This window comes from Pongo abelii, chromosome 5 (assembly GCF_028885655.2).
Source record: "Pongo abelii isolate AG06213 chromosome 5, NHGRI_mPonAbe1-v2.0_pri, whole genome shotgun sequence".
Classification (NCBI taxonomy): Eukaryota; Metazoa; Chordata; class Mammalia; order Primates; family Hominidae; genus Pongo; species Pongo abelii.
In genome coordinates this window covers 55,143,148-55,164,831 of record NC_071990.2, presented here as the reverse complement: position 1 = coordinate 55,164,831, position 21,684 = coordinate 55,143,148, and the positions used below count along the sequence as shown (strand labels likewise).

Here is a 21,684-nt window from a genome sequence, read left to right as displayed (position 1 = left end):
GTTGAATTCATGACACTCTGGGTGTCCGGGGGCGTTGTTCATTATCAATTTATTGGTATTTTTGCCAAATAAGAACTTAAAAGGCAGTCACCTACTGGCAAGGCACTTCCTGACTTCAGGAACAAAGCATCGATGTAACCCATCCAGAAGAAGTGTTCCTGTTGCCCAGTGTTTATTTTCTCCCTTCAAGGCTTGGGCGTTAGCAGCTTTATAGATAAGGACAATCCTGATCATGAACCTGACTGCATTTGCACAAAACAGTAGAGTTAGCCTGTCCTTTCCTGCCTGAAGTCCTGGTGCTCACTCCTCTTCCTTACTAATAAATGTCCTTTGTGGCATTTTTTTCCCCATAGAATAGAGCATTATCTTTCATCTGCATTGAAAACCTGCTCAGGCAGATATCCTTTCTCCTCAATGATTTTCTTAATGGCATCTGGAAACTCCCTGCTGCCTCTTGGTCATTAGTAGCTTCTTCTCCTTTTATTTTGACATTTTAAAAGCCAAACCTCTTTCTAAAATTATCAAACCACCCTTCACTGGCGTTCAATTCTACAGCTTTAGATCCTTCACCTTCCTTTTGCTTTAAGTAGTCATATAATGACTTTCTCTCGAATCATATTAGAGTTTATAGGTATGCCTTATAACAATCCTGCACCCACATAAAAGCTATATTTTCAATACGAGATAAAATGTATTTCACAAAATGTGCTATGTTTTCATACCTGCTGGCGTAGCTGCAGGGATGGTTTCACAAACTTCCTTTTTTTAAAATTAAAATTTTTTAAACAATTGTTTTTACACTGTATTCACTTACCTTGAAATGGTGGACAACTGCAGCTGTTGACCTCAATCTATGGTACGTATCAAGCAATTCAGCTTTTTCTTGTAAAATTACAACTTTCCTCTGCTTCTTGGGAGCACTTTTAGCATCACTAGTGACACTCTGTATAGGTCCCATGGTGTTATTCAAGGTTTACAGTATTGCAGCAAACGTGAAAAATACACAAGAACCACAAGAGATCACTTTTTAGTGTGATACACAATTTATTGGAGAGACAAACTGCTCATGTGGAGATGACTAGCATCACACAGCATTTTAAGTGGATGCTCTCCACACTAGAGCTCACTGCGATAGCAATAGGAGGTAGCTATAAAATTATTACAGTAGTATGGTATGTGCTGTAATTTTATCCAATTATAATTGAATACTGCATTTTTATGTTTACATTTCTCTCAACAGCAAATAGTGCCATATATGGTCTGTGTTTGTGTAAATTTTGATACATTTTAACTTTTTATCATGGAGTTGTGTATATTTTATAGTAAATAAGCTAGTACCTACATATATTTTACGCATTAATAACATACCTAACTTTTACAGCACTTTTTTTTATATTTCTGGGCTACATGGTTTGTCTGTGAGTTTTCTCAAATTATTGCAAATCTTGAAAACAAATTTCAATATATTTATTAAAAAATATCCACATATTAGTGGACCAGCACAGTTCAGACCAGTATTATTCAAGGGCTAAGTGTACTTTATATTTAGATGTCTGCCATGCTGTTTATTTTTGCTTGATGCGAGGTATTTATTCCCATTTTTACTCTGTATGCTGGCTGCACTGTTCTAGGACCCCACCTGTCCTCACATCATAGCTAGAAGATAAAAGAGGAAACAAGAATTCAGCAAATTCCCCATGATACCAGTTGGTTTTCGAGATTTTACTCCCTTCCCATTGGGCTTACTTCAGTCTTTAAGTAGCTGTTTTCTGTATTCTCTCTAGAGTTTTTGGTGAGCATTGGTGAGAGAGAAAGGCTGTAGAGAGCTTCTTTTATCTTGGGTGTCAACAGAAGTCAGATTTTTACCACTGTATATTAGTTTTTACCCATCCCAGGATTTCATATAAATGGGACTATACAGGAGGTACTCCTTTGTGTCTTTTTTTCTCTCATGTTTTTGAGATTCACCCATGTTCTTGCATGTAACAGTGTTTTGTTCCTTTATACTGCTGAGTAATTCCATTGTGTGAATGTATCACAGTTTGCATATCCATTCTCTCTCTCTCTCTCTTTTTTAAAAAAATAATGTTTATTTCCATATTGCTTAAGAGCCGGTGCAAGTACAGCTTAAGACCATTCAGTGGTTGCTCCTACCTATTCAGTGGCCCGAGTGGTGGGAGCCACACATCAGTCTTCTGTGGCAGGCTGAGCACTCCAGGCATCAGAAGGAAACTGCTGAATAGGCACAGAGGGCACCTGCATGCATGCCTTCATACCAGCTGCAACTTCAGGCTGAGTAGCGGTGAACTCAGGAGATGGAGAAGTCCATTCACCCTGAAATTCCTCCTTGGTCAGAGCCTTGTTTCAGCAGCAGCCTGCTCTTCTTTTTCAGTCTCTTCAGGATCTCTGTAGAAGAAGAGATCAGGCATCCCCTCCCACAAGTGTTCACAGGAAATGGTGCCACACATGTGCAGAAGTTCCCAGGCCAGCATCCACCACATCAGACCCACTGAGTGAGCTCCCTTCTTGCATGGGATGGCAATGTCCACATAGCACAGCAGAGAATCTCTGTTACACGGAGCAACGGTATGTAAGTTAACACAAGATACCTCTGTGAGAGGCAGTGGTCAGCCCTGGGATCAGTAACCAAAAGATGCTGTGGCTCCCAGAAGGTTGCCTGGATCTGGTTGGTGAAGATTCCAGGAGTGAAGCGGCTAGCAACTGGAGTGGCTCCAGTGGCAGCAGTGAACTTCAGCGTGGCCTTCTGGCCAGTATTCCTGGAGGATATGATGTGGACATCAGCAGGGTTTTCAATGGCAACAATGGCACAAGCTGCCAACAGAAGCTTCTCCCAGGTCCTCTTCAGATTTATGATGTAGACGCCACCACATTTCTTTTTATAAATGTACTGTTTCATTTGGAAGTCAAGGTTGGTGCCACCTAAGTGGGTTCCTGCTGCAAGGAACTTAAGGACATCCTCCTCCTCCATTTGCAGGACATCAAGGGCACTGTACACTGTAAAAGTTTCCCTTTAAGTTACAACAGGAATCTAGAACATTGCCATATGGACCCCTCTCTGGGTAGCACAAAAAAGCCCATTCTCTAATTGATAGATATTTGGGTTGTTTCCAGGATTTGGCTATTATGAGTAAAACTGCTATGAACATCCATGCATAAGTCTTTTTGTGAACATAGGCTTTCATTTATCTTGGGTAAATGACCAGGAGTGGAATTTTAGATCACTTAGAAAGTATGTGTTTCACTTTATAAGGCACTGTCAGACTGTGTTACTAAGTTGATGTATCATTTTATAAATCCACCAGAAATATATGAGCAGACCAGTTTTTTAAAATCTTTGCCAATCCTTGATATTGTCAATAAGTTTAAAAAGGGGAACAATAAAAGTACTAGACAGAAATGTAGAACATATTTTGTAAAAACAGAATCAGAGAAATTGTTTCTAAGTGATAGTTGAAAGCTTGATGTCATAAAGAAAGCTTAACTCCATAAAACATAAAATAACTACATGACAAATAATAATGTCAAATGAGAAGAGAAAAAAATGTCTAAAATATTTGTCAGACATATTAAATATATTAATGTCCTTATTTTTTAAAGAGCTCTTATAAATTAACATGTAAAATACATCGATTCAGCAAAGGTGAAGAGCAGGCAGTTCATAATAAAGATATTTTAAAGGTGTATAAAGTTGTCCAATTTCACTCAAAATTATTGAAACATGAATTAAAACAAAATATGTCATACTTCTATCAAATAAAAAAGAGATGATTTTTGGCTATGTACTGTGTTGGAAAGAGTTTTGGGAGAAAGAGCTTCTCATACACTGTTATTGGCTGTATTAATTTGTATTTTCCCATTGGACCACAGTTTACCATATACACAGTGCTTTGGGAAGCACTCTCTTAAATGGGTTTTTCTTCTGCTCTCACACCACCACAATAATAATCAACACAGAAGAAGACTTCTCTGACCAAAAGTGAGGGTTTTTAAACCATACAACAAGCAGTGGACACCAGCTGGGTGTCCTCCTATTCAGTACCAATACTATCTACCCAGAGATAGTGTCAGATCCCACAGGTTAATACTCATTACCATAAGATCATCCTCTCCTTCCCTGAAGTCGCAATTCCAGGCCTCTGGAACTTCTGACCAATTGGCTTCAAGTTGGCGCTCCCATGATCCCATCTTTGAGATTGATTTATTTGTTAGAGCAGCTCACAGAACTCAGGGAATCATATTTACTGGCTTATTATCAAGCATATTTTACAGGATACAAATAAACAGCCAGATGAAGAGATACATGGGGTGAGGTCTGGGAGGATTTCTAAGTGCAGCAGCTTCTGCTCCTGTAGAGTTGGGGTGCACCAACCTCCTGGCATGTGAGTTTTTCACCTTCCTGTCATGCTCAATGTGTTCAGCTCTCCAGAAGCTTCTGGAACTCCATCCTTTGGGCCTTTTATGGAGACTTCATTGGTTGTCAATGATTAAAGCATGGACAACTATGTCAAAATGTGATTGGACAAAAAGGATGTGGTCTAAACTCAGCAAGCCTTGTCCATTCAGATTCTTCTTGATCCTTCTGTGCAGCATTCTTTCCTCTGGAGTACGGGGCAGGACGCTCTCTAGAATGAGAGTTTTATGACCTATAATTGGATTACAGTCCTATCTCGGGTGGGTAAAAGGAGGACAGAAGTTCAGAGAGAAAGCTTTCATTTCCTCAGGCTTGCTTCTGAGCCCTAAATTTCTCCAACATTATAACCAAGTCTGTGACAATGATTATGGAAGTTATGAACTAGGAACCATGGATGGAAATGAATCATAATATCACACACAGGCATTAGGATTTAATGTTGAATGTTTATAAAGTGTATTTTACATATATTGCCTAAATTTATTCTACCAACACCACAAGAATTAGTTATTTTATATTCTCATTTTAAAAATAAAATACCTAGAGTTTAGATAGATGGCTTATCCAGTCAGGTCATATAACTAGCAAGTGGCATAACTTGGTATAGAGCCCTTAACTTTGAATTTCAAGTTCAGTTACATTTTCATTAATCAGAGTTGACTTACCTTGAAACACATGTGTTTTGTACATCAATGCTTGTCACTATTTCACGCAATGAATGTAAAGATGCTATATTTTATTACCTAGATAATGTGCTGGTTTTGTCCTGTCTCTAAGTTTGTAGAATTGCTGTAGAAATATTGAGAACATTCCTTTTTTTTCCTTATTAAAATCTTGAAGAGATGCTTTTATTTTTATTTATGTTTGTTTGTTTTCAGGACATGTTTTAAAATCTATCATTTGGACAAATTGGGTTAATAATCTTTGTTTTAGTGTTTTAAAGAACAGGCTCAGTGAAAATGCTTTATTAACATGATAAATGATAAGTTTAAATAAAATAAATGAAAAAAGAAAGTGTGGTTTTGAAATAATTTATCTGGCATTGCACCAGCTTTTGAGAGAGTTGATTATTACGAGTTGCTGAACATTACTGCAATTTTCACATGAAAATATTTGCCTCTCCTATTTCCTTGTGTTATTGAAGACATATTATGAAAGCCATAATATCAGCAGCTTGCAATTTGGAACTCATTTGATTTAACTGATAAGAATCTTTTTCATTTCACAAAACATAACTTCATTCAGAAATATAAAACTGTTCTGCTGTATTAAACAGTGAATAATATCAGGATAACAATGTTAATTGGCTTTTGGACTGGGAGTACTTGAATGAACTCTCTTCTCCATCATTTTTCCATTAGATTTTGCTTGAATTACTCAAAAAACCAAGGTATTTATCCTGATTTGTAACAAAATATAACATTTCTCTGATAAGTGTTTTAACATTTTTAGAAATTCTCTGCACTGTAAACAGACAGACAAAAACAACAACAACAAAAAAACAAAACACTAAAGCTACTCTAGAATGCATATTGAGCTGGATGGCCATTAAACATTTGTTCAATATTCAACGATAATCTTCTTGTCAAATAGATCAGATAGGGCATTAGGTTATATTATGATAAAAGAACACAGATAAGTTTGGGAGCTGATCCTATTAAGATTTGAGTACTGACTGCTTTTGCAGTCTCCCCTCTTGTGGCAGGATTGGGTGCTGGTTAATGATGTGAATTCTGCGCTAAAGTCACCTTTCTTTGGCCACCTTCTAGTTGTGTGACTTAGTGAGACTAACTTGCTTTCTGTACTTCAGTTTTCTCATCTGTAGAATAAAAGTAACCATCTGCACACATAGAGAGTTTTAAGAATTAAATGGGATAACCAAGAGAGTGCCTAGTCCAGTGTGTGGAACATAATAAATATTAAATAAGCATTCATTTTCTTTTTTCCCACTCCTTTACTACTTCTCCTTTGCCTTCCCTCCAGCTATGAAAGTTTTCAGCTCGGAGGGGCTTGTTGTGGAACATACACTGTGCCTAGACTCCCTCTCAGGAAGACACCTGTTGCCCCTGCTATGGGTGTGCATTGGTAGAGAGCCTTCAGCTGCCAGCCCCTCCAGCGATTGCCTTGGATGCGCCAACTGCTTTAATAAAAGTCAGACCCTTTCCCAGGGCAGAAATGACAGACCACTCCTTGCATACTGAGGCTGGGCCATCTCTGCCCACATCCTTGTCGCTCTGAAGGGTCATTCTAGATCCAGAGCTTCTCTGTGGGGTCTCTGAGGCACACTCTATGTGTGCAGGTGGTTACTTTTATTCTACAGATGAGAAAATCGAAGTCCAGAGAAGCAAGCTAGCCTTCACTAAATCACCCAGCTAGAAGGTGGTCAAAGAAAGGTGGCTTTAGTGCAGAATTCACATCATTAACCAGTACCCAATCCACCACAAGAGGGGAGACTGCAAAAGCAGTCAGTATAAAACCTTAATAGGATTAGCTCCCAAACTCATCTGTGTTCTTTCATAATAAGTTTATCATAAGTTTTTTTTTTAACCTAAGTTCATTAGGCCGGCATCACAACTCAATATCTTGCTCTGTTCAATGTTGCTTTCTTCTCTCTGTTCTACAGAGATTGATCCAAAGGATACTTTGATAAACAACTTTCAGTTAAACTCCAACTCAGTTTGTTCTGCAGAGAACTCAAGCTGCAAACCAGCTCCTCTCTGCTTTTTAAAAGACTTTGAGGAACATTTGATTCAAAGCACAGCCAAGGGCACCCACTTTACTCCCTCATTTCACTTCCTCCACCTGTTTCATACCACTGCCAGTAATCTCTCAGCCTAGGTGAGAAAAGATCCAGCAACTAATATAGAACACTCACTTCTGATTTAAAAAAAAATAAATCCTTAGTTTGAGTAATAATCATTTCTCTCAGGCTGAAAAGCTTCATTTCAAGCGGGCTGGACTGTTAATTCTATAGGTAAGATCTAAAAAGATTGTGAAACATTGATATTAAAATCTAATTTACCTCAGTGTTATATTCTATACAGAACTAGGCTGAGATTTTTTAACAGCATAGTCTTATTTGGACAAAACAAAACATTCAATACCAGTGTTCTGCCATCAATTGTTTCTACTGCTATTACCAATGAAAGCAACAATGGTAATAATAATACCTAAAATTTCAAATACCTTATTACAGTTAAAAAATCCAATATGTAATAATGAAATAAGAAGGTTAAGAGTATTACTTAGTTACTATATATAAAGAAAATGAGGCCCAAACTGCTTAACAGTTCATGAAAGTTCACAGAACTAATTTGTGGAATTGAGGCTGAATTCAGACTTCTGACATTAGACTTGATGGTTTTTCTTCTACATTGTGATTAAACCCCATATCACTTACAAAAATCGAGTCTGTTTGGGAACATGAATATAAATAAATAGTCTTAATTCTTTCATATCGGATTACTGGAAAAATGTATTTTAGTAGAAATACTTGTCCATAGAACACAGCTTTGCAGCATATTCATCCCAAAGAGCTGAACTTGCCTGCACACAGCAACAAACAAATTACTTTACTAATACACATGCACTGACAATAGTTATGAACTCCGGTTACTAACACAGGCAATATCACAAAGACGGATAATGTGGCTTTCCCAAGGATAAATATGAAATCGGTGGGGCATGTGCTAGGGCCATAGTTTGAGAAAAGTCTACTTGTGTGATCTAAATAGACTTTCCCAGGGAGTAAATGGAAGCTTGGAATTAGAAACTCGGTTTCTTCCTTCACCATGTGTTGACCTCTGGATATAGAACCAAAGGAAGCTACATAGTGATTTGAATAGCAAGTGCCCTATAGAGTGTTCTATATTTAGAAATCACACTGAATATATTGGCAGAATTATAATGGCCTGATGTACTTTGTGGCATTACTTTGCTAAGAGGAGTCTAATGATTGTTTTGTTGACATATATCAGATATTTCAACTGACATATGTCAAATGTTAATCACAAAAACATGAAACAATTTCATTTTATTCACTTAATCATTTTGATTGTCATTTTCTCAACATTATCAATTAGCATGCATGTTGTTTGCTGCAATTCATTTGTAAGATGAATTCAAGAGATTCCAAAGTATTCAACAAATTTTGCTCAAAATCAGTGAAAAAACCATCTTTTATTAAAATTCAAAACAATGAAAATTCATAAAGCTGTATTGGTAAAGGAAAATTTTGCTTCGGCATGTTCATCATTAGATGATAGCAGGTGTTATGAAGGACAGAGCTATTTCTTAATGTTAATGTCCCATGTGGGTGCACAGGCAACAATTATGGTCTGCTGGGGACTGGGCTGCAGACTTCTCTGCTATGCATCACAAGTCACAATAACAGCTACAGTGAACTAGAGTAATAAATCTTTCCTGAAACAACAATTTGGTATTTACTTAAGTTTGTGATGACTGCATGCTCTATTTTGAAGCATAGAATAACTGAGAATTGTTTTATGAAATCTTATGTGACATCCACAATTCTAGAAATCCTCTCCAACCTATACAAACAAGAAGAAAATCTCACCAAATCTAATACTTTTATATATCTCTTTGCTATAAGAGAAAGGAAGAGAATGGTTTTTATCATTTTGGGTCTTCATTCTGGCTAAATTCTAATGTAGAAGACTATACAGTGAAATATTTTCTCAATGTTTTATACATTTTTGGCTCTATTCCCATTGTAAAAAAATTGTCCTGGCATGTTTGGATGGGTTTTTGGATTTTCACACTTGTAGCAATGGAAGACTTGGTACGATTTTATTCACCTTTTTAGCTGAATACCTATCAGAACACTGGCCCATAGTAGGTTTTCAATACTAGTTATTAAGAGGACAGCAAAGATGAATGAAGCACACTCTCTTTGTTCTCATGGAACTCATTAGACCTTCATGGAGACACCTGTGTGAGATAACTTTTTACTACACTTAAAAAGAGCTTTATCATGTTTAAAGCACCATTTATTTCTGAATCTCTCTGTATCCTTCTTTCCATGACAGATGAAGAAAATCATCAGGAAAAGAATCCCCCTGTCCCTCCAGCTGTGACATCTCCATCACTGATTTTTCTGCTGTAATTACTAATAGCAGAAACAAATTACTGATGATTGTAACTATGATAAAAATGTTGGATATAGCTCATACAGAATCACAAAAGCAGAACAGAGTTCTGGCCTGTGCTCTTTTTCCATGCCAAATATGGTTCTGATTACTAAGTTACTTAGTAAAGGCATTCTAATTTAAATTCTTCAAACAATGATTCATCCTAGGGGATAAGAAAGATTACCGGCTTTGGGAAGTAGAATTCCTTGACCTTTGGTTATTTCTTGTTTGCTGGCTCTATTTTTTTTTTTTCCCTTCTTCTCACATGGAGGTGCTCCCGGGCCTTCTATCTTTGGTCCTGTTCTCATTCTTTATGTTTTGCTCCAGCAATATTTATTCCTTCGCTTTCTACTATTACCTGTAAATCAATGGAACCTATATTTGTACAAACCCACTATTTCTAGTCACGATCTTCCCAGCAGTGTCAGGCCCACCTTTCTGCCATCTAACTCCCAACTGAAATTCCAAGGTGAATGTATACACACCTGTGTAATCACTAACCCAATTCTCATCTCGAATGCTTTCATCACCCTAAAATGTTCTCTCATAGCTCTTTCCAATTAATCCACCCTAATCACCATCCCCAAAGAACTGATTATCTGATTTTTACCACTATATATTAGTTTTACCCAAACCAGAACTTCTTATAAATGGAACTATACAGAATGTACTCTTTTGCATCTGACTTTTTTCTCAACATGATATTTTTGAGATTCACCCATGTTTTTGCGTGTATCAGTGGTTTGTTCCTTTATATATTGTTGAGGAATTCCATATGAATATATAATAGTTTGCATACTCTTGTTGATAGACATTTGGGTTTTCCCCAGAATATGACTATTATAAATAAAGCTGCTATGAACGTCCAGGCATAAGTCTTTTTGTGAACATAGGTTTCCATTTCTTTTAGATAAATGGCCATGAGTGGAACTGCAAGATCATATAGTACCTACATGTTTGACTTTCTAAAGCACTGCCAAACTGTGTGGCAAAGTTGGTGTATCATTTTATAAATCCACCAGCAATAGAAAAGAATACCAGTTCCTTCAAATTCCTGCCAATATCTGATATCGTTAGTTCTTTTACTCATTCTGGTAGATGAATAGCAGTATCTAATTCCGCTTTTAACTTGCATTTTAAAAACTACTGTGTATTGAGCTCCTTTTCTTGTTTTCTTAGTCATTTTAAAATTATACTTTACAAAAGGCCCATCAAATCTTCTGTCCATTTTCAAAGTTAATATGTTTTTCTTACTGGATTGTAAGAATTATTTATATATTTTAAATGCAAGTCTTTTGCTGGATATATATGTATTTGGAAATATTTTCACCCAGTTTGTGGCTTGCCTTTCATTTTCTTAAAAGTGTCTTTCAAAGTGTCTTCAAACTTCAGATTCTGGGTTGAAAATTATTTGACTTAAGAATGTTGAATATTGGTCCCCAATCTCTTCCAGCTTGTAGAGTTTCTGGTGAGAGGTCCGCTGTTAGCCTGATGGGCTTCCCTTTGTAGGTGACCTGGCTTTTCTCTCTGGCTGCCCTTAACAGGTTTTCCTTCATTTCTACCTTGGAGAATCTGACGATTATGTGTCTTGGGGTTGATCTCCTCGTGGAGTATCTTAATAGTGTTCTCTGTATTTCCTGAATTTGCATGTTGGCCTGCCTTGCTAGGTTGGGGAAGTTCTCCTGGATAATATCCTGAAATGTGTTTTCCAGCTTGTTTCCATTCTCCCTGTCTCCTTCTAGCACTCCAATCAATCGTAGGTTCAGTCTTTTTATTAAGTCCCATATTTCTTGGAGGCTTTGTTCATTCCTTTTCATTCTTTTTTTCTCTGTTCTTGTCTGCATGTCTTATTTCAGTAAGGTGGTTTTCAAACTCTGATATCCCTTCTTCCACTTGGTCGATTTGGCTTCACGAAGTTCTCATGCTGTGTTTTTCAGCTCCGTCAGATCGTTTGTATTCCTCTCTAAACTGGTTATTCTAGTTAGCAATTCATCTAACCTTTTATCAATGTTCTTAGCTTCTTTGCATTGAGTTAGCACATGCTCCTTTAGCTCATCATAGCTTTTTATTACCCATCTTCTGAAGCCTGCTTCTGTCAACTCATCTAATTCTCCGTTCTGTTCTGTGCCCTTGATGAAGAGACATGGTGATCATATGGAGGAGAACAGGCACTCTGGCCTTTTAGGTTTTCAGCATTTTTTCATTGATTCTCTCTTGTCTTCATGAGTTTGTCTAGTCTTGGTCTTTGAAGCTGCTGACCCTTGGATGGGGTTTTTGTGGGGGCTTTTGTTGTTGTTGATGCTGTTGCTGATGTTTTCTGCTTGTCTGTTTTTCTTTCAATAGGTCCCTCTTCTGTAGGGCTGCTGCAGTTTGCTGGGGGTTCACTTCAGGTCTTATTCATCTGATTTGCTCCCGTGCCTGGAGATGTCACTCAAGGAGGCTAGAGAACAGCAAAGATGGGTACCTGCTACTTCTTCTGGGACCTCAGACCTCAAGGGGCACCAACCTAATGCCAGTAGGATTGCTTCTGTAGAGAGTGTCTGACTATCCCTGTTGGGGGTCTCACTCAGTTGGGTGGCATGAAGAGCAGGACCCATTTAAGGAAGCACTTTGTCCCTTGGTGAAGAGAGTGTGTTTTGCTCAGAGGAAAACCACTCCTCTGGGCTGCCTGGATTTCTCAGAAATACCAGGAGGAGAGGCTAAGTCTGCTGGTCTGCAGAGACTGTGGCCACCCCTCCCCAATGGGCTCAGGCCCAGGGAGATCCGAATTCTGTCTCTGAGCCTCTGGCTGGAGTTATTGGAGATCCTTCAGGGAAGCCCCACCCACTGAGGAAGGATGGGTCAGGGTTAGACCTGAAGAGGCACTCTGGCTGCAGACTGCCACAGCCAGTGCATTGAGCTGTGGGGAAAAGTCTTGGGACCAAGCAGTCCAGCCTCCCTGGCTCCAGCATTGGAAAAGTGCAGCCTAGGGTTACAGAAATGGGTGCCACCCTTCCCCTGCCCGGGAAGCTTAGTGTATCAGGCAGTTGCTAGTCCCAGTGCTGGCTGCTGTCCCTCCCCCAAGGAGCTCAAAAGGCTTAGACAGCAGACAGGGGCAGCAGGTGCTAGTCACCCCTCCCCCTGGGGAGTTTGGTAGGCTTAAGCAGATTCCAGCTGAGAGTCAGTAAGAATCTGGACATTCTGGGATTGGGATTCCAGGCCCTGTTGGTGTGGGTTTATGAGTGGGATCTTCTGATCCATGGGTTGCACAGTTCCGTAAAGCACGGTTTCCCTGGCTGGGTAGTGTGCTCAGTCACTGCCTCCCTTGGCTGTCGGGAGGGGGTTCCCCTTCCCTGTGTCGCTCTCAGGTGGGTAGTGTGCTAAGTCACTGCCTCCCTTGGCTGTCAGGAGGGGGTTCCCCTTCCCTGTGTCGCTCTCAGGTGGGTTGCCACACCACACTGTTCTTCCTTCTCTCTGTGGGTCATACCAGCCTTATAGTCAATTTTGATGAGAGAACCTGGATACCCTGGTTGCTGGTGAAGGCTTCACATGCTTATTATGGTTTTTTTCGGTGGAAGCCCCAAAACGGTGCTGCTTCTAGTCAGCAGCCTTGGCCCTGGCCCCCACAACCCATGGCATGCATCTTTTTATTTGTATTTTAATCATGGGTTTATTTAGGGGTTTTTTTAGGTGTTAAATTTTATCCAAAGTTTTTTGAGGGCTATTGAAGTAATTTTCTTCTCTTAAAAACACAGTGCAAATGCGTTTTATTAGTACAATTTCCAATTTTGAACTATAGTATACATTCTTGGGATGAAACCCATTAGGTCATAATGAGCTGTTCTTTTATGTATTTCATTTGATAATAGCATGCATCATATTTCATTTTAATCAACCATGATGTTTATTTTTAGTCAGAATTATAAATTCACATATTTCAGAGCAAATTAGGTAACAAATTTGTGAAAAGGCTAAGTATTATGTAAACAAGAGCAGTCAAGGCTGTAAAGAACTGAAGAGTATTTTTCTTGCCTAAAGACATTATTTCTTTTTATTTGTTTATCTGCTTGTGTCCTCTTAAAGTTACACCAAATTAGCTGAGATACGAATTCACCAGGTATTCCAGGCTTTTTATTCCTGGTATATAATTTTTCAACACTTATTCAGTGAAAAGCCAGGCCACAGCAAATCTAAGGGGGAAAAAAGATCTTGCTTTTTTAAAAAATTATTTTTTAAGTTTTGTGATGAGGACAAGCAATAAAAGCCCTCTGTTGAGGATTCCCCACACCTGTTAAAATATTTTAGATCTCTAAGTGGTTCTACAGTAAGGAAATCTGTTCATGCCAGTATTTCCCAGGCATCTTTGACCACAGCAATAACTTACATACAAATCAAGTATGTATTTAGATAGATAGTGCCCTGCTACGATTGTTCCATCCCTTCATTAGATGTTTTCTTAGTGTTATTTAGTACTCAACAAACAAAAGAAAATATTCCTTGTTTTACTTGAAATTATAAAAGTGTAAATAGCATTATAAACATACACAATAGTTGAAATGCTTAAAAGGTTGGAAATAGTCTCAACAGAATTTGTCTGGGCTCAACATTTGATGGGATAGTACAGAGCAGAAAATGTGAACTGTGGTCCTTTAAAAATGTTGTCAAGAGGGAAGACAAATAAATAAAATAAAAAATGAAAAAGAAAGCTTGTACCAAGAAATACAAAGGACCATAAGAGACTGCTATGTACAATTATATGCCAACAGACTGGATAACCCAGAAGAAAAGGATAAATTCTTAGATAAATATGCCCTACCTAGCATTATGAAGACATAGGAAAATCTGAACAGACCAATGACAAGTAAGGAGACTGAATTAGTAATATTAATAAACGTCTCACATTAAAGAAAAGCCTAGGATGTGATGGCTTCATTGCTGACTTCTACCAAACATATAAGGAATAACTAATATCAATCTTCCTCAATCACTTTCATAAAAGATCAAAGAGGAGAGAATATTTTCAAACTTGTTTTTTTATGAGACCAGCATTGCCCTCATACCAAAGCCAGGCAAGGACATTACAAGAAAAGAAAATTACAGGCCCATATCCTTATTCAATATAGATGCAAAAATTCTCAACAAAATACTAGCAAACTAAATTCAATGCATTAACAGGATCATCCACCATGATCAAGTGGGGTTTATTCCTGGGATGCAAGGACAGTTCCTTGTATTTCTAGTAGTTTTTCATCTATATTTCAGTGTGATGCTAAACGACACATAAATCTTCAGTGTTATTGTAATGTTTGCAAAGTCATCTCAGAATTATAAAATAGCTTTATGCTAGTTAATACTTTATTATAGTATATATTATATATTATTATATATTATAAATTATTTTACCAGTATTATTTCTTATTTTGTGTGTAGGTTTGCTAGGCATTTCTCTGCTTATTCTTTTATTGTCCACATATTTAAATAATTTTCTGTGTGATATGATTATTACATATAACATACAATAGAGTTTTCATTTTTAAACTCAACTGAGTTTTTTTCCAGTGGCCATTTTCCTTTTATATTTATTGCTGTAACAGATATACTTGGCATATTATCATTCTATTTCAAACATTTTGCTAAATGCTTCCTTGATTTCTTTTTGTCTTGTTTAATTTATTTTTTAAAAATTGGATTCATTTTCTTGATCTCTGAAATTAGACCCCTCAGTCCCTGCAGTAATCTCGAAGGTACATAATCTGTTTAAATTCTACTTGTATTTACTTTTATTCCTTTAAAATAATTACTTAAATACATAAACTACATTTCTCACCATAACATAATAGCAAGCTACATTTCTCCTGCCTACCACTCAACCAATATTCTGACATTAACTGGTTGTAATTTTATCCCCATTATATTAATAGTGATTATCATTTGATATCATGAGGCTTTTCACAACAAAATTTAGCATTTGTATTCAATATAATAACCATAATAATTTCATTTATTTATATCTATCATTCAAACGGAGTCAGTGCTCACTGCCAGTTCTTTTGTGTCATAATTTTATTATTCATGAGTTTATATTTTAAATTCATATTGAATATGAATGATTGATGTACCTTACTGAGGTTTTGCTTATTTGGAAAAATGTATTTCTTTTTCTTCACATGTGAATCATAATTAGGTTTGTGTGTCAGACATTGTTGGCTATCTAACCATTATCTATTTTATCTTCTAACTTGCCACCAAAATTTTTGTTTTGTTTGGGATGGCGATGTACCCAGCTAAGTATTTTTTTTTCAACCTTCTGAGATAATAAGATATTTGTAGTATGATAAAAGAGTACACATGCGGGTTGATTGGCCCTCTCAACCTTCTCTTGAATATGTACACCACAAACATATTCAGTGTTCTTGGGCCATGAATCTTAGAAGGTTAAAGACAATAGCTAACAGGCTAGGAATGTTGGAGAAGAAAACATAGTACCTGGCCACTGAGCAGTTGGACCAAGCATCATCACTTGTCAGCTTCTAAAATGCTTGTTATTTGAGATGAGTGGTGTTCAAGCCACATCAGTTTGGGTTTTCAATTACCTTGAGCTGAACTGATATAGTTTGACATTGAATATAGCCAGTTTTAACCTTGTCTTCTATTAAAGCAAAACTAGTGTAAATGGAACCTCTAAAGAACAATAGTTATCCTCGTAGTCTTCAATCCAATTTCAAACTTCTAGAGATATTTTCATTATGTTGATGATGTAACCCAATCTTGAGTATTATTCTGGGTTACTGATCCTTGCTTGAACATGTGACCAGTCCTAAAAGCTACTGGTCTAGAACCGTGGGGTTGAATACAAGTAGCTACTAGCCTCATATGTCCAATTAAATTTATGTTTATTAACATTGAATACATTTTTTTAAAAATTAGTTCCTCTGTTGCACTAGCCACATTTCAGTTACCACATGTGGTTAGAAGATGCCATATTAGAAGAGCAGATATAAACATTTTACCATCACACAAAGTTTTATTGGGCAGCACTGTCTTTGCTACACAAAATGTGCTCTCAAGACCAGAAGCTTCAGCATCACCTGGGGCTTGCTAGAAATGTAGAATCTCGGGTCCTACTACAGACATACTAAGTAAAAATTTGAACTTTGATAAGATTTCCAGGTAACTCATATAAACCCTAATGTTTGATGTGCACTACCCTATATGATCTGGTCCTGCATGTATATTGGCCCCAATATTTAATAATAAGCTAACATTTATTGATATGTAGCAAGTTACTAAGAACTATTCTAAGAACTCTACAAACTCTGAGTCAGTCCTCACAAAATGTAAAAGGGACATTATCTCCCTTTTACAATTAAACAAAAAGGCACAGAAAAGACATAAATTTACTAAAATCACTCTGTGAATACATCAGGGAGCCAAAAATAACACTCAGTCATTTTGACTAGACAACTCATAGTGCTGGCTCCCCAGAACTCTCTGTTATAATTGTTCTCTTTAAACACTAGGTTTTAGGCTCTCTGAGGGAAGGACCATGTCTTATTTTTTAATTAATTTTAATTTAATTTTTTTTTTAGACCAAGGCTTGCTCTGTCACCTAGGATAGAGTGCAGTGGAATGATCACAACTCACTGCAGCTTCGATTTTCTGGGTTCAAGCCACCCTCTCAGTCAGCCTCCGAAGTATCTGGGACTACAGATGGACACTATCATTTCCAGCAACATTGATTGGTTGATTGACTGATTGATTGTAGAGACAGGTCTCACTATGCTGTTCAGGCTGGTTTTGAACTCCTGGACTCAAGTGATTCTCCTATTTTGGTCTCCCAAAGCACTGGGATTACAAGCATGAGCCACCACACCCAACCATGTCTTATTTATTTTTTGAGTTCAGAGCATAGTATAATACTTGGCATACAAGAGATTCTCAATTTCTATTTACAGAATAAAGCATCATGAATGAATGGAGGGATCAAGGCTCATTTTTTCTGATGTCAAGTGGAGCTCCTGGTAACTCTGTCACAAAGCCTATTCTTTTTAGTTGAAATGAAGAAGACTTTGTTTAGCTTTGGTAAAAACAGAAATTTGAAACTATTCCACACAATTATCACTCTTAAGCAAATAACAGATCCGGCAAAGAGCACTGTGTGGAGTACTATGAAAAGTGAGTGGATAGAGTACCCTTAGTGATAAGCATCCACTAAAGCAGTTATAAATGGTTTGGAGCATAAAAATATGTTAATGACCAAATCAGAATAATGACAGCTGTTGTAATAAACAGACCCAAATTCCCAGATGTATACTGCTTTAAACATAATAAATGTTTATTTCTTAATAATGGAACATTCAGAACAGCTGTACCTAACAGGCAGCTAGCTCCTCTCCCAATGGTGTTCTTTCCTTGCCTTTTGTGACTCTGTCATGTTTACCACACAGTTTACAAGTTCTCTATGCTTATTTTGTTTTGTTTTGTTTTTAAGACGGAGTCTCACCATGCTAACCAGGCTGGTCTTGAACTCTTGGCCTCAAGTGATCTTCCTGCCTTGGCCTCTTAAAGTGCTGGGATTACAGGCATGAGTTTATGCTTATGTGTAAAAATTCAGAAGAAATGGTTAAAACAAAAGTGTAGAGAAAGCAAACCTTCTTTCTTTCTTTCGTTTTTTTTGTTGTTGTTGGTGTTATTGTTGTGTGTGTGGAGACAGAGTCTTGCTCTGTTGCCCACGCTGGAGTGCAGTGGTGGCATCTTGGCTCACTGCAACCTCTACCTCCTGGGTTAAAGCAATTATCCTGCCTCAGCCTCCGGAGTATCTGGGACTGCAGGTGCATGCCACCACGCCCAGCTAATTTCTTTTGTATTTTAGTAGAGACTGGGTTTCACTGTGTTCCCCAGGCTGGTCTCAAACTCCTGAGCTCAGACAATTCACCCGCCTTGGCCTCCAAAGTGCTAGGATTACAGGCATGAGCCACTGAACCTGGCTGCAAACTTTTTTAACCCTCTTGAGTTTAATCCTCTTGGCTTCACCTACATGCAAGTTGAGGAAAGTGCTATGAAATTTAATCCCTGGCTGAGCAGCCTTTCCAAATCACACTTTTGTATTACGGTAGAGCCAACACAAATACTTTGATGGACAAGTATTCCCCTTTCTGTATATGCTGAGAGCAAAAAAACCACATGATTTATTTTAGTTTAGATCTTCCTAACTGCAGAGCACGAAGCAAGGACTTGGATGTAGATAGTTTAATGGAAAGTGATTCCAGCAACCAAGGTGAGTGAGTAGAGTCAGACAAGAAAGGAAAGAAGGAAAGCTACAGAGCTGGTTACTGTGGTACATAATGAGGCAATCTCATTTATGACTCTGACAAAATGTGTAGAATGCATGTATATTGTTCCTCTAAAGTACAGAAGACAAGAATACTTAGCCCATTGACTCCCATACCCCATGAGCATTACCCCTTCAGATATTAACTTCCCTGTAGTCCCAGGCTATGCTGCAGGTTGTGTTAAGCAGTCTTGCCAAGATTTGGAGAAAATTCGGAAGCAGAAAAGATCGGAGTGTGTTCAGAGCTGTCTACTTTTGGAGGCTGGAATAGGTAGGGAAACACGATGCAAAACCCTGCATAACAAAAGAAGAAGTATACACAAAACGCCATACAAGGAAAGACTAGTAAACTAAAATTAGGAGAGAAGGACAAGGAAGAATAAAAGATTGTCTTGAAAGAGTCAAAACCTTTATAAAACAATGTCTTTCTAGCATAAGACACATGACGGACAGATAGAAAGGAAAGTAACATTTGTCAAATACTAACTATATTGAATTTTTACATACATCACACCATTTAATTCACCCAATAATTGTGAAACATAGGTATTGTTCTAATTCTACAAGGGAGGCATCATGGCTTGGAAAAAATGAGTTAATTGTTAAAGCTTATGTAATTGGCAAGTGCTGGGTTCCTAATTCAATGTCAGTATGGCTCCATGTCAATGATCCTTCCACTGAAACAGCAGAGGATAAAGAAAGGGGACTAACAATCTAGACAGTAAGATTAAGAAAATGACCAAGGCCACTGCTCCTCATACTGTAATATGCATATTAATCACCTGTAGCATTTTATTAAAATGCAGGTCTGATTGAGTAGGTCTGAGGTAAAGCTTGAGATTCTGCATTTTTTCATGGGCTTCCAGGTGATGCTGATGGTGCTGGTTTGTGGACTACACTTTAGTTGCTAAGGTCTGAACATTTCTACTGAAGTCTTGAGAAAAGAGAATTGTTAAAATAATATTTTCAACACCCATTCATGACTTTTATAATAAAAAAGAAAAAAAACTCTCATTAAACTAGGAACGGAGGGGAACTTCCTGAAATTGATACAGAGTATCTACAAAAAATATACAGCTAACATCATACTTAATGGTAAGAAACTTGGATCTTTCCCACAAGATCAGGAAAAAGGCAAGGATGTTTCCTCTCATTACTCCTTTCAACACTGTACTAAAAGTGATAGTTAATGAAATAGAAAAGGAAAGAAAATAAAAGGTATACAGATTGGGGAAAAAAATAAAACTGTCTTTGTTCACACATGATATTATTGTCTATGTAGAAAATCTAAAAGAATTGACCAGAAAAACTCCTGGAAATAACAAACAGTTAAAATAGGTTGTAGGATACAAGGTTAATAAACAAAAGTCAATCACTTTTATGTATACCGGCAATGAACAAGTGGGATTTTAAATTCAAAATACAATATTATTTACATTAGTATGCACAAAAGTAAAATACTTAGGTATAAATCTTACAAAATACATACAAGATCTACATGCAGAAAACTGAACTAAATGAATGGAGAGATAGTCCATGTTCATGGGTATGAAGACTCAGTATTGTCAAAATGTCAGTTCTTCCCAACTTGATTTATAGATTCAATGCAATCTCGATCAAAATCCCAGCAGTTATTTTGGGGATATTGACAAACTGGTTCTAAAATTTATATGGAGAGGCAAAAGACCCAGATTAGCTAACACACTATTGAAGGAGAAGAACAAACCTAGTGAATTGGCACTACCCAACTTCAAAACTTATTATGAAGTTCTAGTGATAATGACAGTGTGATATTGGCTAAAGAATAGACGAATAGACAAATAGACCAATGGAGCAAAGTAGAAAACACAGAAATAGACCCATATAAACACAATCAACTGATCTTTGCCAATGACATAGCAAAGATAGTTTGTTTTTTTTTTCAACAAATGGTGCTGGGACAACTGGACAATCATATTTAAAAGTAAATTTAGACACAGACTTTCCACCTTTTACAAAAACTAACTTAAAATGGATCACAGACCTAAACATAAAAATGTAAACCTATAAAACCCCTAGATGATAATATAGGAGAAAATATAGATAACTTTGGGTATGAAGATGACTTTTTAGATACAACACCAAACGCATGATCCATGAAAAAAGTTAAACTTTAGTAAAATTAAAAATTTATGTTCTATGAAATATACACTGTCAAGAGAATGAAAAAACAAGCTATAGACTGGGAGAAAATATTTTCAGAAGCTATATCTGATAAAGGACTGTTATCCAAAATATCCAAGAACACTTAAACTCAACAATAAGAAAACAAAGAACCTACTTAAGAAATGGGCAAAAGTTTTATAATTGGGTTTTACATTTAAGTCTTTAATTCATCTTGAGTTAATTTTTGTATAAGGTATAAGAAAGGGGTCCAGTTTCAGTTTTCTGCATATAGCTAGCCAGTTTTCCCAGCACCATTTATTGAATATAAAATCCTTTCTCCATTGATTGTTTTTGTGAGATTTGTTCAAGATCAGTTCATTGTAGATGTGTGAGGATATTTCTGAGGTCTCTGTTCTGTTCCACTGGTCTAGAAGAAAACCTAGGCAATACCATTCAGGATGTAGGCATGGGCAGAGACTTCATAATGAAAATGCCAAAAGCAATTGCAACAAAAGCCAAATTGACAAATGGGATCTAATTAAACTAAAGAGCTTCTATACAGCCAAAGAAACTGTCATCAGAGTGAACAGGCAACCTACAGAATGGGAGAAAATTTTTGCAGTCTGCCCATCTGACAGAGGTGTAAT

The 21,684-nt window shown here is 37.2% G+C and overlaps 1 long non-coding RNA gene and 1 pseudogene across 1 annotated transcript in view; both read right to left on the bottom strand.

Moving 5' to 3' along the window:
* Positions 1-2,127: 2,127 nt before the first annotated feature.
* LOC100460621 (small ribosomal subunit protein uS2B-like) lies at positions 2,128-4,206 on the bottom strand (annotated as a pseudogene).
* Positions 4,207-18,718: 14,512 nt separating this feature from the next.
* Positions 18,719-21,684, bottom strand: part of LOC134761525 (uncharacterized) — a 132,728-nt gene continuing 129,762 nt past the window's right edge. The window contains exon 4 of the long non-coding RNA XR_010140227.1: positions 18,719-19,186. This is a non-coding gene — a long non-coding RNA (uncharacterized LOC134761525). The remainder of the gene's footprint in view (positions 19,187-21,684) is intronic.